The 16359-nt window shown below is 39.0% G+C and overlaps 1 long non-coding RNA gene across 3 annotated transcripts in view; it reads left to right on the top strand.

Moving 5' to 3' along the window:
• Positions 1-16359, top strand: part of LOC112673094 (uncharacterized) — a 39470-nt gene that overhangs the window by 4411 nt on the left and 18700 nt on the right. Inside the window, exon 2 of one of the 3 annotated variants that reach the window (XR_007409244.1) lies at positions 188-247. The exons of the other annotated variants lie outside the window; for them this stretch is intronic. This is a non-coding gene — a long non-coding RNA (uncharacterized LOC112673094). The remainder of the gene's footprint in view (positions 1-187; positions 248-16359) is intronic. 3 annotated transcript variants of the gene reach the window in all.

The raw sequence follows: 16359 nt of genomic DNA, 5'->3' as shown, positions 1-16359 counted from the left end.
AGTACTTTATTCCTTTTTATTGCTGAACAATACTCCACTGAAGGAATGTGCCATAGTCTATCCATCCATTCATCAACTAGTGGACACATGGGCCACTTACAGCCTTTGACCACTATAAATAATGATGCTAAGAATATTTGTGTACAAGTTTTTTGTTTAGACGTATGTTTTCATTTCTCTTTGGTAGGTACCTAAAAGTGGACTTGTTGGATCATATGGAAACTCTTATGTTTCAAGTTTTGAGGAGGTACCAAATTGTTTCAAAAGAAGCTGTACTATTTTATATTCCCACTATCATTATATGAGGGTTCTAATTTTTCCACAACCTTGTCAACAATTGTTATTGCCTGTCTTTTTTATTATAGTCTTCCTAGGAGATATGCATCTTTTCATGTATTTATTGGCTATTTATATAACTGCTTTGGCAAAATGTCTACTCAGATTATTTACCCACTTAAAATATTTGGTTATTTGTCTTTTTATTATTGAGTTACAAGAGCATTACATATTCTGGGTACATCTTTTGTTGGATATATGATTTGCAAATATTTTCTGTGAGTTGTCTTTTCAGTTTCTTGAGTTTGTCTTTTGAAGCACACAAGTTTTTATTTTTGATAAAGTCCAATTCATCTAGTTTTTTTTCCTTTTTTTTTTTACTCGTGAAGCTGTTGCCTAACCCTAAGAGTTTTATAGTTTTACCACTTACATTTCAGCCTTTGATCAATTTTGAGTTAAGTTTTGCATACAGCATGAGGAATGAGCCTAATTCATTCTTTTGTATGTGAATATCAAGTTGTCCCTTATCATTTGTTGAAATGCTACTCGTTGGCAGCCCGGGTGGCTCAGTGGTTAAGCGCCGCCTTTAGCCCAGGGCATGATCCTGGAGACCCGGGATTGAGTCCCACGTCAGGCTCCCTGCATGAAGCCTGCTTCTCCCTCTGCCTGTGTCTCTGCCTCTCTCTCTCTGTCTCTGTGTCTCTCATGAATAAATAAATAAATAAATTTTTTTAAAAAAAGAAATGCTATCCTTTCCCTGTTGATTTTTCTTGGTACTCTTTTTAAAAATCAATTGACCATAAATTTAAGGGTTCATTTCTGGACTCTAAAATCCATTCCATTAATCTATATATCAATCTTTATGCCAGTACAACATTGTCTTGATTACTATAGTTTTGTTGTAAGTTTTGAAATCAAATAGTATGAATGAATTTTCCAACGTTATTCTTTTTTACAGGATTATTTTGTTTTTGTCTCTTGCATTTTAATGTGAATTTTAGCATCAGTTTCCCATGTGTGCATTTTAGAATTAATTTCTTATAAAAAATTCAGATAGGATATAATAGGAATTGCATTTAATTTGTATATCAATTTGAGGCGTATTGACATCTTAACAATATTAAGTCTTCTGGTACCTGAACATGAAATACCTTTTAATTAGTTGTGTCTTTAATTTATTTTGGTAATGTTTTATAGTTTTTAGTGTAGAAGTATTATATTTTTTAAAAAATAGAATCTATTTTTTAGAGCAGTTTTAGTTTCATAGTGAAATTTAGCAGAAAGTACAGGGAGTTCCCATTTACCTTCTTCCACATATGCAGAGCCTCCTCTATTATCAACATCCCACAGAAGAATGGTACATTTATTCAATTGATAAACCTACATTGACACGTCATTGTTACTCATAGTCTCTATTTTACATTAGGGTTCATGCTTGGTGTTGTACAATATATGGGATTTCACAAATGTATGACACCTATCCCCCATTATAGTATCATACAGAATAGTTTTATTGCCCTAAAAGTTCTCTGTGCTCTGCCTATTCATCCCTCTCTCCTCCCAGCCCTTTGCAACCATAAAATATTTTACTGTCTCCATAGTTTTGACTTTTTCAGAATGCCAGATAGTTGAATTATATGTAGCTTTTTCATGTTGGCTTCTTTCACTTAGTAATATGCATTTAAGGTTTTTCCATGTTTTTTCATGGCTTGATAGCTCATTTCTTTTTGGTGCTGAATAATATCCCATTGTCTGTCCCATAGTTTATTTGTCCCTTCACCTACTGGAGGACATCTTGGTTGCTTTCAAGTGTTGGCAGTTATGAATAAAGCTGCTATAAACCATGTGCAGGTTTTTGTGTGGATATAGGTTCTCAACTCATTTGGTTAAATACCAAGGAGGATGGATTCTGAATCTCACTCTATTTTTAAAAACCTATTTTCAGGGGACCCCTGGGTGGCTCAGTGGTTTAACGCCTGCCTTTGGCCCATGGCGCGAACCTGGAGTCCTGGGATCGAGTCCCGTGTCGGGCTGCGGCATGGAGCCTGCTTCTCCCTCTGCCTGTGTCTCTGCCTCTCTCTCTCTCTATGTCTATCATGAATAAATAAATAAAATATTCAAAAAATTATTTTCAGTTCACCTGGGTGGCTCAGTTGGTTAAGCATCTGCTATCGGCTCAGGTTATGATCCCAGGGTTCTGGGATCCAGCCCCATATCAGGCTCTTTGCTCAGCAGGGAGCCTGCTTCTCCCTCTTCCTCTCCCTCTGCCTACCACTCTGCCTACTTGTACTCTCTATCAGTGTGTCAAATGATTAACAAAATTTTTAAAAAATAATTTCCAAGTGTTTTATACTTCTTAAAAAAGATGTATTTATTTATGTGAGAGAGAGAAAGAAAGAGCATGAGTGGGGGCAAGGGTAGAGAGTATCTTCAAGCAGACCCCTGATGAGCACAGAGCACGACATGGGGCTCAATCCCACAACCCATGACCTGAGCCAAAACCAAGAGTCAGAAGCTTAACTAACTGAACCACCTATATCATACATTTTTAATGCTATTACCAATGGAATTGTTTTCTTAATTTCATGTTTGTATTTCTCATTGACAGCTTATAGAAATACAGTTGGGTTTTGTATTGATTTTGTATCTTGAAACTTTGCTGAACTCATTCTTTAGTTCTAGCAGTGTTTTTGTTGATTCCATAGAAGTTTTATTTTTTATTTTTATTTTTTTACCAATTTATTTATTATTTTTTTAAATAATAAATTTATTTTTTATTGGCGTTCAATTTGCCAACATACAGAATAACACCCAGTGCTCATCCCGTCAAGTGCCCCACTCAGTGCCCATCACCTATTTACCCCCACCCCCTGCCCTCCTCCCCTTCCACCACCCCTAGTTCGTTTCCCAGAGTTAGGAGTCTTCATGTTCTGTCTCCCTTTCTGATATTTCCTACCCATTTTTTCTCCCTTCCCTTCTATTCCCTTTCACTATTATTTATATTAACCAAATGAATGAGACCATATAATGTTTGTCGTTCTCCCATTGACTTATTTCACTCAGCTTAATACCCTCCAGTTCCATTCACGTCGAAGCAAATGCTGAGTATTTGTCGTTTCTAGTGGCTGAGTAATATTCCATTGTATACATAAACCAATGAAACGCCGGGACACCTGCACCCCGATGTTTATAGCAGCAATGTCCAAAATAGCCAAACTGTGGAAGGAGCCTGAGTGTCCATCGAAAGATGAATCCATAGAAGTTTTAATGTATTGCATCATGCTATCTGCAAATAAAGATAGCTTTAGTTCTTCTTTCCAATCTGGATTCTAATCTTTCTTTTTCTTGCTTGATTTCTGTAGTCAGAACTTACTTATATAAAAATTTAAAAACTGTATTTAAATTCAATTTAGTTTACATATAGTGTAATATTACTTTCAGGAGTAGAATTTAGTGATTCATCATTTACACAGCCACTGCTCATTACATCAAGTGTCCTCCTTAATGCCCATCACACAATCACCCCATCCCCCACCCACATCCCTCCAGCAACCCTCAGTTTGTTTCCTATACTTAAGTGTCTCTTATGGTTTGCCTCCCTGTTTTTTTTTCCCTCTCTGTTTTAATCTTATTCTATTTTTCCTTCCCTTCTCCTATATTCATCTGTTTTTTTTCTTAAATTCCATATATGAGTCAAATCATATGGTATTTGTCTTTCTCTGACTGACCTATTTCGCTTACCATAATACCCTCTAGTTCCATCCACATTGTCAAAAATGAAAAGATTTCATTGTTTTTGACATCTGAGTAATATTCCATTATATATATACATATACATATATACATATACGTACTTATATATGTATATATACACTTATAAATGTATATATGTATATGTATATACTTATATATGTATATATATTTATTTTATTTTCTTTTAAAAAATTTTTTTATTAGAGTTCAATTTGCCAACATTTAGCATAACACCCAGTGCTCATCCCACCAAGTGCCCCCCTCGGTGCCCATCACCCAGTCATTCCAACCCCCCACCCACCTCCCCTTCCACTACCCATGGTTCATTTCCCAGAGTTAGGTGTCTCTCATGTTTTGTCACCCTCACTGATATTTTCATTCATTTTGTCTCCTTTCCCTTTATTCGCTTTCACTAATTTTTATATTCCCCAAATGAATGAGACCATATAATGTTTGTCCTTTTCCGACTGACTTACTTCACTCAGCATAATACCCTCCAGGTCCATCCATGTTGAAGCAAATGGTGGGTATTTGTCATTTATAATGGCTGAGGAATATTCCATTGTATACATAGACCACATCTCCTTTACCCATTCATCTTTCGATGGACACCAAGGCTCCTTCCACAGTTTGGCTATTGTGGACATTGCTGCTATGAACATTGGGGTGCAGGTGTCTCCGCGTTCCACTGCATCTGTATCTTTGGGGTAACTCCAGCAGTGCAATTGCTGGGTCGTAGGGCAGATCTATTTTTAACTCTTTGAGGAAACTCCACACAGTTTTCCAGAGTGGCTGTACCCGTTCACATTCCCACCAACACTGCAAGAGGGTTTCCCTTTCTCCACATCCTTTCAAACATTTGTTCTTTCCTGTCTTGTTTATTTTCACCATTCTCATGGGTGTGAGGTGGTAACTCTCATTGTGGTTTTGATTTGTATTTCCTGATGGCAAGTGATGTGGAGCATTTTCTCATGTGCTTGTGGGTCATGTCCATCTCTTCCTCTGTGAAACTTCTGTTCATGTCTTTTGCCCATTTCATGATTCGATGGTTTCTTTGGTGTTGAGTTTAATAAGTTCTTTATAGATCTTGGATACTAGCCCTTTATCTGATAGGTCATTTGCAAATATTTTCTCCCATTCTGTAGGTTGTCTTTTAGTTTTGTTGACTGTTTCTTTGGCTGTGCAGAAGCTTTTTATCTTGATGAAGTCCCAATAATCATTTCTGATTTTGTTTTTCTTGCCTTCATGGATGTATCTTGCAAGAAGTTGCAGTGGCCAAGTTCAAAAAGTGTGTTGCCTGTGTTCTTCTCTAGGATTTTGATGGAGTCTTGTCTCACATTTAGATCTTTCATCCATTTTGAGTTTATCTTTGTGTATGATGTAAGAGAATGGTCTAGTTTCATTCTTGTGCATGTGCACGTCCAATTTTCCCAGCACCATTTATTGAAGAAACTGTGTTTTTTCGAGTGGATAATTTTTCCTCCTTTGTCAAATATTAGTTGACCATAAAGTTGAGGGTCCACTTCTGGATTCTCTATTCTGTTCCATTGATCTGTGTGTCTGTTTTTGTGCCAGTACCACACTGTCCTGATGACCACAGCTTTGTAGTACAACCTGAAATCTGGCATTGTGATGCCCCCAGATATGGTTTTCTTTTTTAAAATTACCCTGGCTATTTGCAGTCTTTTCTGATTCCACACAAATTTTAAGATAATTTTTCCAACTCTCTGAAGAAAGTCCATGGTATTTTGATAGGGATTGCATTACATGTGTAAATTGCCCTGGGAAGAATTGACATATTCACAATATTAATTCTGCCAATCCATGAGCATGGAATATTTTTCCATCTCTTTGTGTCTTCCTCAATTTCTTGCAGAAGTGTTCTGTAGTTTTTAGGGTATAGATCCTTTCCCTCTTTGGTTAGGTTTATTCCTAGGTATCTTATGCTTTTGGGTGCAATTGTAAATGGGATTGACTCCTGAATTTCTCTTTCTTCAGTCTCATTGCTAGTGTATAGAAATGCCACTGATTTCTGGGCATTGATTTTGTATCCTGCCACACTGCCGAATTGCTGTATGAGTTCTAGCAATCTTGGGGTGGAGTCTTTTGGGCTTTCTATGTAGAATATCATGTCATCTGTGAAGAGGGAGAGTTTGACTTCTTCTTTGCCCATTTCAATGCCTTTTATTTCTTTTTGTTGCCTGATTACTGAGGCTAGGACTTCTAGTACTATGTTGAATAGCAGTGGTGAGAGTGGACATCCCTGACTTGTTCCTGATCTTAGGGGAAAGGTTCCCAGTGTTTCCCATTGAGAATGACATTTGCTGTGGGCATTTCGGAGATGGCTTTTAAGATGCTGAGGAATGTTCCCTCTATCCTTACACTCTGAAGAGTTTTGATCAGGCATCGATGCTGTATTTTGTCAAATGCTTTCTCTGCATCTATTGAAAGGGTCATGTCTTGTCTTTTTCTCTAGCTGATATGATCAATCACTTTGATTGTTTTACGAGTGTTGAACCAGCCTTGCATCCCGGGGATAAATGCCACTTGGTCATGGTGAATAATCTTCTTAATGTATTGTGGATCCTATTGGCTAGTACCTTGTTGAGAATTTTTGCATCTGTGGTCCTCAGGGATGTTGGTCTATAATTTTCCTTTTTGGTGGGGTCTGTGTCTGGTTTTGGAATTAAGGTAATGCTGGCCTCATAGAACGAATTTGGAAGTACTCCATCTCTTTCTATCTTTCCAAACAGCTTTAGTAGAATAGGTATGGTTTCTTCTTTAAACTTTTAATGGAATACCCCAGGGAAGCCATCTGGCCCTGGACTTTTGTGTCTTGGGAGGTTTTTTTTTTAAAATTTTTATTTATTTATGATAGTCACACACACACACACACACACACACAGAGGCAGAGACACAGGCAAAGGGAGAAGCAGGCCCCATGCACCGGGAGCCCAACGTGGGACTCGATCCTGGGTCTCCCGGATCACGCCCTGGGCCAAAGGCAGGTGCTAAACCGCTGCGCCATCCAGGGATCCCCTCTTGGGAGGTTTTTGATGATGGCTTCAATTTCCTCCCGGGTTATTGGCCTGTTCAGGTTTTCTATTTCTTCCAGTTCCAGTTTTGGTAGTATGTGGTTTTCTAGAAATGTGTCCATTTCTTCTAGATTGCCTAATTTATTGGCATATAGCTGTTCATAATATGATTTTAATATTGTTTGTATTTCCTTGGTGTTGGTAGTGATCTCTCCTTTCTCATTCATGATTTTATTAATTTGAGTCTTCTCTCTCTTCTTTTTAATAAGCCTGGCTAATGGTTTATCTATCTTATTAATTCTTTCAAAGAATCAACTCCTGGTTTTGTTGATCTGTTCCATAGTTCTTCTGGTCTCGATTTCGTTGAGTTCTGCTCGAATCTTTATTAACTCTCTTCTTCTGCTGGGTGTAGGATGTATTTGTTGTTTTTTCTCTAGCTCCTTTATGTGTAAGGTTAGCTTTTGAATTTGAGTTCTTTCCAGTTTTTGGATGGATGCTTTTATTGCGATGTAGTTCCCCCTCAGGACTGCCTTTGCTGTGTCCCAAAGATTTTGAATGGTTGTATCTTCATTCTCATTAGTTTCCATGAATCTTTTTAATTCTTCCTTAATCTCCTGGTTGACCCTTTCATCTTTTAGCAGGATGGTCCTTAACCTCCACGTGTTTGAGGTCCTTCCAAACTTCTTGTTGTGATTAGTTCTAATTTCAAGACATTATGGTCTGAGAATATGCAGGGGACGGTCCCAATCTTTTGGTATCGGTTCAGCCCCGATTTGTGACCCAGTATGTGATCTATTCTGGAGAAAGTTCCATGTGCCCTTGAGAAGAATGTGTATTCAGTTGAGTTTGGATGTGAAGTTCTGTAGATATGTGTGAAATCCATCTGGTCCAGTGTATCATTTAAAGCTCTCGTTTCTTTGGAGATGTTGTGCTTAGATGACCTATCGAGGGTAGAAAGAGCTAGATTGAAGTCACCATGTATAAGTGTATTGTTATCTAAGTATTTCTTCACTTTGGTTATTAATTGATTTATATATTTGGCAGCTCCCACATTCGGGGCATATATATTGAGGATTGTTAAGTCCTCTTGTTGGATAGATCCTTTAAGTATGATATAGTGTCCCTCTTCATCTCTCACTACAGTCTTCGGGGTAAATTTTAGTTTATCTGATATAAGGATGGCCACCCCTGCTTTCTTTTGAGGACCATTCGAATGGTAAATGATTCTCCAACCTTTTATTTTCAGGCTGTAGGTGTCCTTCTGTCTAAAATGAGTCTCTTGTAGACAGCAAATCAATGGGTCCTGCTTTTTTATCCAGTCTGAAACCCTGCGCCTTTTGATGGGGTCATTAAGCCCGTTCACGTTCAGTGTTACTAATGACAGATATGAGTTTAGTGTCATCATGATATCTATTCAGTCCTTGTTTTTGTGAATTGTTCCACTGAACTTCTTCTTAAAGGGGAATTTTAAGAGTCCCCCTTAAAATTTCTTGCAGAGCTGGTTTGGCGGTCACATATTCTTTCAGTTCCTGCCTGTCTTGGAAGGTCTTTATCTCTCCTTCCATTTTGAATGAGAGCCTTGCTGGATAAAGTATTCTTGGTTGCATGTTCTTCTCATTTAGGACCCTGAATATATCCTGTCAGCCCTTTCTGGCCTGCCAGGTCTCTGTGGAGAGGTCTGCTGTTACCCTAATACTCCTCCCCATAAAAGTCAGGGATTTCTTGTCTCTTGCTGCTTTAAGGATCTTCTCTTTATTTTTGGAATTTGCAAGCTTCACTATTAAATGTCGAGGTGTTGAATGGTTTTTATTGATTTTAGGGGGGGGGGGATCTATTTCCTGGATCTGAATGCCTGTTTCCCTTCCCTGATTAGGAAAGTTTTCAGCTAGAATTTGTTCAAATACATATTCTGGCCCCCTGTCTTTTTCGGTGCCCTCGGGAACCCCAATTAAACGTAGGTTTTACTTCCTCAGGCTGTCATTTATATCCCTTAATCTGTCTTCATGGTCTTTTAATTGTTTGTCTCTTTTTTCCTCAGTTTCCCTCTTTGCCATCAACTTGTCTTCTATGTCACTCACTCGTTCTTCCACCTCGTTAACCCTCGTCGTTAGGACTTCTAGTTTGGATTGCATCTCATTCAATTGATTTTTAATTTCTGTCTGATTGGAACTAAATTCTGCAGTCTTGAAGTCTCTTGAGTCCTTTATGCTTTTTTCTAGAGCCACCAGTAGCTGCATGATAGTGCTTCTGAATTGGCTTTCTGACATTGAATTGTAATCCAGATTTTGTAACTCTGTGGGAGAGAGGACTGTTTCTGATTCTTTCTTTTGAGGTGAGGTTTTCCTTCTCGTCATTTTGCTCAGTGCAGAGTGGCCAAAAGCAAGTTGTATTGGGAAAAGGAGAAAAAGAGAGGAGAGAAAGAAGGAAAGAAGAGAGAAAGAGAAAAAAAAGGAAGAAAAAAAAAGAAGAAAAAGAGAAGGAAAAAGAAAGGAAAAAAGGGTGGGGGAAGGAAACAAATCAAAAAGCAAAGCAAAACAAAACAAAACAAAACAGCAACAAAAAACAAACAACAACAAAAAAAGAACCACAGGGGAGTATCTTCTGATTCTGTGTACTTTAAGTCCCTTGGCTTCTCCTGGAAGTTGTCCGTCTAGCTGGTGTTCTGGGGGAGGGGCCTGCTGTGCTGATTTTCAGGTGTTAGCAGTTGGGGGAGCTGCTGTGCCCCTGCCTGGTGCAGGGCTCAGTGGGGGTTGTTTACCCCGTGAGGCCCCAGGAGCAACAGCCCCAGTGGCGGGGCCAGCTCTGGAAACCTGGATTCAGCCCCCACAGGAACTCCGGAGCTCTCCGTCTGCAGGGCCTGGAGGCTCCGGGGCGGGGCCGCTGATCTGCTCAGCTGGGGCAGGAGCGTCCTTGCTGTCCTGGGCCCTCCCGGCCTCTGCCTGTCCCGGGGAAGGCCGGATCCTGGGCTGTGTCCCGGCGCCCTGTGCTCCGGGGCCTGCGCTGTTGGATTCGCGCTCCCGGGCCGTGCAGCCCCCTCCGCGGAGCCGCCGCCCAAGCCCCTCCGAGCTGCTCCGGGTCCCGCCGTGCGCGCTGCAGCCCTTAGGGAGCTCGGCGCACTCTCCTGGGCGTGCGGTTGCTGTTACTGTCCCAGGGAACCCAAGGGCATCCTCGCCCTCCTGGGTCCTGCTCCAACTTCTCGGAGCCCCTTTCTGCCCGGGAAGGTCGGTGCAGCTCCTGCTCCTCCGGGACGGGGCTCTCCTGTCCTGGGGACACTCGCCCCGGCCTCAGCCCGGCTCCTCGCGGGGCCCCTCCCCCTTGGAGGCCTTTGTTTCTTTATTTCTTTTTTCCCGTCTTCCTACCTTGATAGAAGTCGAACTCTTCTCACTGTAGCATTCCAGCTGGTCTCTCTTTAAATATCAGGCCGAATTCATAGATTTTCAGGATAATTTGAAGGTTTTCTAGGTAATTTGGTGGAGACAGGTGATTTGGAGACCCTACTCTTCCGCCATCTTGCTTCCTCCCCCTGTGTATTATTTCAATAAGGCCTTTCCTGCCCAATATTATAAAAACAACCTGAATTTTTCTTCTAACACTCTTAACATTTTCTTTATCATAGTAAGTACATTTAATCAACTGGGATATTTTTCTATGTGTGTGGATGCTTTGTTACAGGAATGTTTATATTTTTCTGTTCTCTTTCTTTTTTTAGAGGGGGGGATGGGGAGGTACAGGGAGAGAGAGGAGGAGAGAGAATCTTAAGCAGGCTCTACACCCAGCACGGAACTTGACACGGGGTTCTATCTCACAACTCTGAGAAGGTTGCAAAGATCATTACCTGAGCCAAAATCCAGAGTTGGATGCTTAACCGACTGAGCCACCCAATGCCCTGTTTTTTTAAAGAATGTTTATAGTTTTTTAAATGGATAGCTAGAAATGTCTCATTGTAGCATGTCTCCGTGGACTAGAAGTGGCAGCCTTATTGTAAATTAAATTCTCATATATGCCCAGAAGATTCTTTTAACACTGACCTATTAGTCTATTTCTGCATCAGTATCCAATTGTTGTAATGACTATGGCATCCATTTTCTAAATTGAGATTTATTCTGGTCAGGTTTTGGCATCAGGGTTATGCTAAACTAGAAAAATAATCTAGGTGGCCTTTGCATTTTGTAGTGCAATGAAACGATTTATGTAATGTGGTAATTATCTGTATCGTAATCAGCTGTACTATAATTGTGGTATTTATTATAGTACCTTTAGGAGTCTTTTTTCTTTACTGATTTCAGTCTCTTTATTGATTATTGCTGTATTCAGGTTTCTTTTTCTTAGGCCAATTGCAATAGTTATGTTAGTGGAATTTGCTGGTATCAATTAGCACAAATGTTCTTAAATTTTTAAAAAAATCCTCAAAATCTCCCTTCTAATTTCTGATCATGTTGAATGATTTCTCCATTCTTAGTTTTCATCGCATTTGCCAGATGTGTTTCTATTTGATTGTCTTTTCAAAGAACCAGATATTGGTTGAATGGATTACTATTTTAATTTTGTTTTATGTTTCTTAATTCTCTCCTCATTGTAGTTATTTTGTTGGTGTTTTTCGAGCTTCCTAAATTGAATGATTTTTTTCATGTCTTTCTTTGTAGTAAATGTGCTTAAGGTTGCAAAGGTCACTCTAAGTACTCTTGGTATGAACGCACAGGATTTGTTGGTTCTGTTTTATTGTGGTTTATTTACTTTTATAAAAATTTTTGTGTAGTTGACACACGCTATTACATTAGTTTCAGGTGTACAGTGTAGTGATTTACAAGTTTAAACATCATGCTGTGCTCCCCACAAGTGTAGCTTCCATTTGTCACCACACGACGCTATTATAATATCATTGACAAGATTCCCTATGCTGTCTGTATCTTTTATTCCCGTGACTGATTCATTCCATAACTGGAAGCCTATGGTGTATTAGTGTGTAATTGCTGCTTTAGATTTCTCTTAACCTGAGAATTTTCTTGGCAAAGCATTTACATCTGTTCAGGCAGATAGCCCTTCTCCTCCCAATTAAATTGATCTGTTGTTGTTAGTTTTTTATTGTAAAGTATAGACTGTCTGCCTTTTGACATTCATTAAGCTTTCTGTTATGATCTAATACATATTTTGTATTTTCTCGTTCATCTGAATAAGAAGCATATTAATTTTCTTATTCAAATTTTCTGTATTTAAATTTTTTCCTGCCTGATTGCTCACTTTCTGAGACATGTATTAAAAGTTCCATGGGGATAGTGGATTGAATTAACCTCTCAGCTGACAAAATTTTATATGCAGGTGCATATCAATTGACTGATCTTTAACATCAGTTGGAAGTATTTGTTGGCTTTGGGAAATAGGAGAAATATATTCAGTGGTAGTGTGTGAGAGGTAATTTTTAAAATTTAATTCCTTTTATGAGTCTACTGCTGGAGCTTATATTGAATATAATATGATATACCTATACCTATGAAAACATACTAGCAGATTGCTACCCCTGATAAGTAGGGCTGGTGCAAGCAAAGGTCATCCTTTGCTTCCCTTAATATAAAACCACTCTATTTGCCTTCTTTCAAAAACATGCATGTTTATAATAAGAATATCATATATAATAATGTAATGTGTTATAATGTAATAATAATAATATTTAAAAAGTAGTAGAAAAGAGAACCAATTCCTGAATGATGGTGTGAGGAGCTCCATAGATCATTTGCCAGAGGAAAAAAATCAAACTGGTGAACAATCATTGTTAACTGTCTAGAAATTGTTCAAGGAGTATATAGCAAACAGAGAAACATTAATTCACACAAATGTACTAAATTTCGGTAAGAACAATGAGACAAAAAAAAAGAAAAAAAGAACAATGAGCAACTGTGGCATATGAGCCACAAATTTTCTCTTCACCTCCTCTCCCTGGCTCAGTATGAGGGAAGCTCTAGTGGGGGTAGTTATAGCCAAGAAGGTGGAGCTCCTTCTCCTGCCCTCCCCCTCCCCCTCCCTCCCTCTCCTCCCTTCCCCTCCCTCCAGAGCTACTATTTCTCTATGAGAGAGGCAGGCCTCCAGAATTTCTTCTCATCATTCTCAGCACCACGTTTCAGAAGTTCTATTCCAGGCAAGTGCAGGTGGGAGATCTGCTGCTCCCTTAATCCCACCTGGACCTGATTCATAGGACAAAGATCTACTCTAGATGTGACAGGCTGAGACTATGGGGCCCTAATCACCCTTGCCCCAGCTGGCTTATAAGTTAGAATTTCCACATCGGGAAAGTAAAGCTGACCAGATGAAGAGCTATCAGCCCGGCCTAGAGGGTGGTTTGTAGAGCAAGGGTATTACTCTGAGGGAAGAGAGCCACTGTCCCCACTACTAGTTCTGGAGCAGCAGGAGTGCCGCCCAAGGGGAGAGGCAGGCAGGCTATAACTACAGAGACCTCTGTAGCTTTCTCTAAGGGGAGCTGTCCTTCAGGGGACTGAATTATTTGCAAAATCCTGGGAAAGTGCAGGCCTAAGGGTAATGTTGATAAGCATGGCAATCTTGATAGTGAGCATTTAAGAGGGGACTGGTAGCTGTGTGGGTGTAACAAGCCAAACAGCAGGGCATTTGGAAGTTTAACAGAGAGAAAGAGGGAAAGAGATCCCTAAGAAGAGTCCTCCTAGAGTTGGAGCAGGCATCAAAGAGTGACCTGAAAGATTACCCCTGCAAAGGGTCCCAAAGTTATTAGGCACTGCATATGGATCCATTTATTGCCCAGGGAGGGCATTGTCAATAAAAAGAAAGCAATCAGCTGGAAATTAATGGCGGCTAGCGGATGGAATTGAAACCAGCAGAGGCAGTCTATCCAGAAGCTTCATGAAACTATCAGGACAAGAGACAGTGAAAAACATCCTGGCCCAACAACAGTTACCCATGGGGAAGAAGGTGAGTCAGGGAGACTGTATGCATGCCCAAGGCCATGCCCTTTTAGTGATGACATCAGAAGCTGCACATTGGGGGCACCTGGGTGACTCAGTGGTTGAGCATCTGCCTTTGGCTCAGGTCATGATCCTGGGGTCCTAGGATCGAGTCCTGCATCGGGCTCCCTGCAGGGAGCCTGCTTCTCCCTCTGTCTATGTCTCTGCCTCTGTGTCTCTCATTAATAAATACATTAAAAAATATTAAAAGAAGCTGCACACTGTAGGGAAATAGGCTTCACTGATATGTTCCAGCCATATCATTCCACAAATAGGCAAACAACAAGTCCAGGAAGAGCAGAGCTGCTACCATATAGTACCTAAATTCTCCAGTTTTCAACAAAAATTGGAGGGCCTAGAAAGGAATAGGAAAGTGTGTACTATGCACTGGGTTAAAAAAAAATTCAGGCAACAAAAACTGCCCGTGAGAGGATGCAGAATTGGATCTAGCAGAAAGAGACCTCAAAGCAGGTATAATAAGTGTGGTCAAATAACTAAGGGAAACTATGCTTAAAGGAAGGTATGATGACAATGTCTCAAAATAGAGACTATCCAGAAAGAGAATTTATAAAATGAAACCACATGAAGAACTTCTGGATTTGAAAAGTACAATAACTGAAATGAAAAATTTGCAAGAGGGTCTCAAGAGTAAAATTTGTTTTGGCAGAAGAAAGTAAACTTGAAGAGAGATTGGTAGAGATCAGGCAATCCTAAAATCAGAGAAAAACAAGCATAAAGAAAAATTAATAGAGCCTTAAATGTGCAATATGAACATACATGGAAAGGGATATACTAGAAAAGGGTATACCAGTAAAGGAGCATAAAAGATAATCAAGGGATGATGGGATTGCATTGCCTTGGGTAGTATAGATATTTTAACAATATTTGTTAAATCCATGAGCATGGAATGTCTTTCTGTCAATCTCTTTCATCAGTGTTTCATAGTTTTCAGAGTACACGTCATTTACCTCTTTGGTTAGGTTTATTCCTAGGTATTATTTTTGGTGTAATGGAAATGGGATGTTTTTCCTAGTTTCTCCTTCTGCTGCTTCTTTAGTGCATAGAAATGCAAAATATTTCTGTACATTGATTTTGTATCTTACAACTTTACTGAATCATTTATCAGTTATAGCAGATTTTGGTTGTCTTTCAGATTTTATATACATATACATATATATATACATATTATATATATATACATACTACATACTGTGCATGTATATATACATACTATATATATATATATATATATATATATATATATATAGAGAGAGAGAGAGAGAGAGAGAGAGAGAGAGAGAGAGAATTATGTCCTCTGCAAATAGTGGAAGTTTTGCTTCTTCCTTGCTGATTTGGATGGTTTGTTATTTCTTTTTTTTTTTCTTTTGGTCTGATTGCTGAAGCTAGGACTTCCAGCACTATGTTAGATAATAGTGGTGAGAGTGGATATCCCTGTCTTATTCCTGACCATAGAGGAAAAGCTCTCTTTTCCCCGCTGAGGATGATGTTAGCTGTGAGTTTTTCATATATGGCCTTTATTATGTTGAGGTATGTTCCCTCTAATCCTACTTTGTTGAGGGCTTTTATCATGAGTAGATGTACTTTGCCAAATGATTTTTCTGAATTTATTGAAATGATCATATGGTTCTTATGCTTTCTTTTATTAATGTGATGTATCATGTTGATTGATTTGCAAATACTGAACCACCCTTGCAACCCAGGAATAAATCACACTTGATCATGGTGAATGATTCTTTTAAAGTATCATTGGATTTGGTTTGCTAGAATTTTATTGAGGATTTTTGCACTTACTTTTACCAGGGTGAGTGGTGTCTTTATTTGGTTTTGATATCAGGATAATGCTTGCCTCATAGAATGAATTTGGAAGTTTTCCTTCCTTTTCTCTTTCTTGGAATTTTTTGAGAAGAATTGGTATTAACTCTTCTTTAAGTGTTTGGTAGAATTCACCTGTGAAGCCATCTGGCCATGGACTCTTGCTTGTTGAGAGGTTTTGTTTTTTGGGTTTTTTTTTTTTTTAATTACTGATTCAGTTTCCTCGCTGGAAATTTCTTATGATTGTTTATATATTTGTGCTGTTGGTTGTGATTTCTCCTCTCTCATTCATCACTTATTTATTTGAGTCATTCTCTTTTTTCTTGATAGGTCTAGCTAGAGCTTTATCAATTTTATGATTTTTTTCAAAGAACCAGCTCCTGGTTTCATTGATCTGTTCTATTATTTTTTAGTTTCTATATCATTTATTTCTGCTCCAATCTTTATCACTTCCTTCCTTCTGCTGGTTTTATGTTTTGTTTGTTCTTATTTTTCTA

The sequence above is a fragment of the Canis lupus genome, chromosome X, assembly GCF_003254725.2.
Source record: "Canis lupus dingo isolate Sandy chromosome X, ASM325472v2, whole genome shotgun sequence".
NCBI lineage: Eukaryota > Metazoa > Chordata > Mammalia > Carnivora > Canidae > Canis > Canis lupus.
This window is presented reverse-complemented; position numbering and strand designations above follow the sequence as displayed.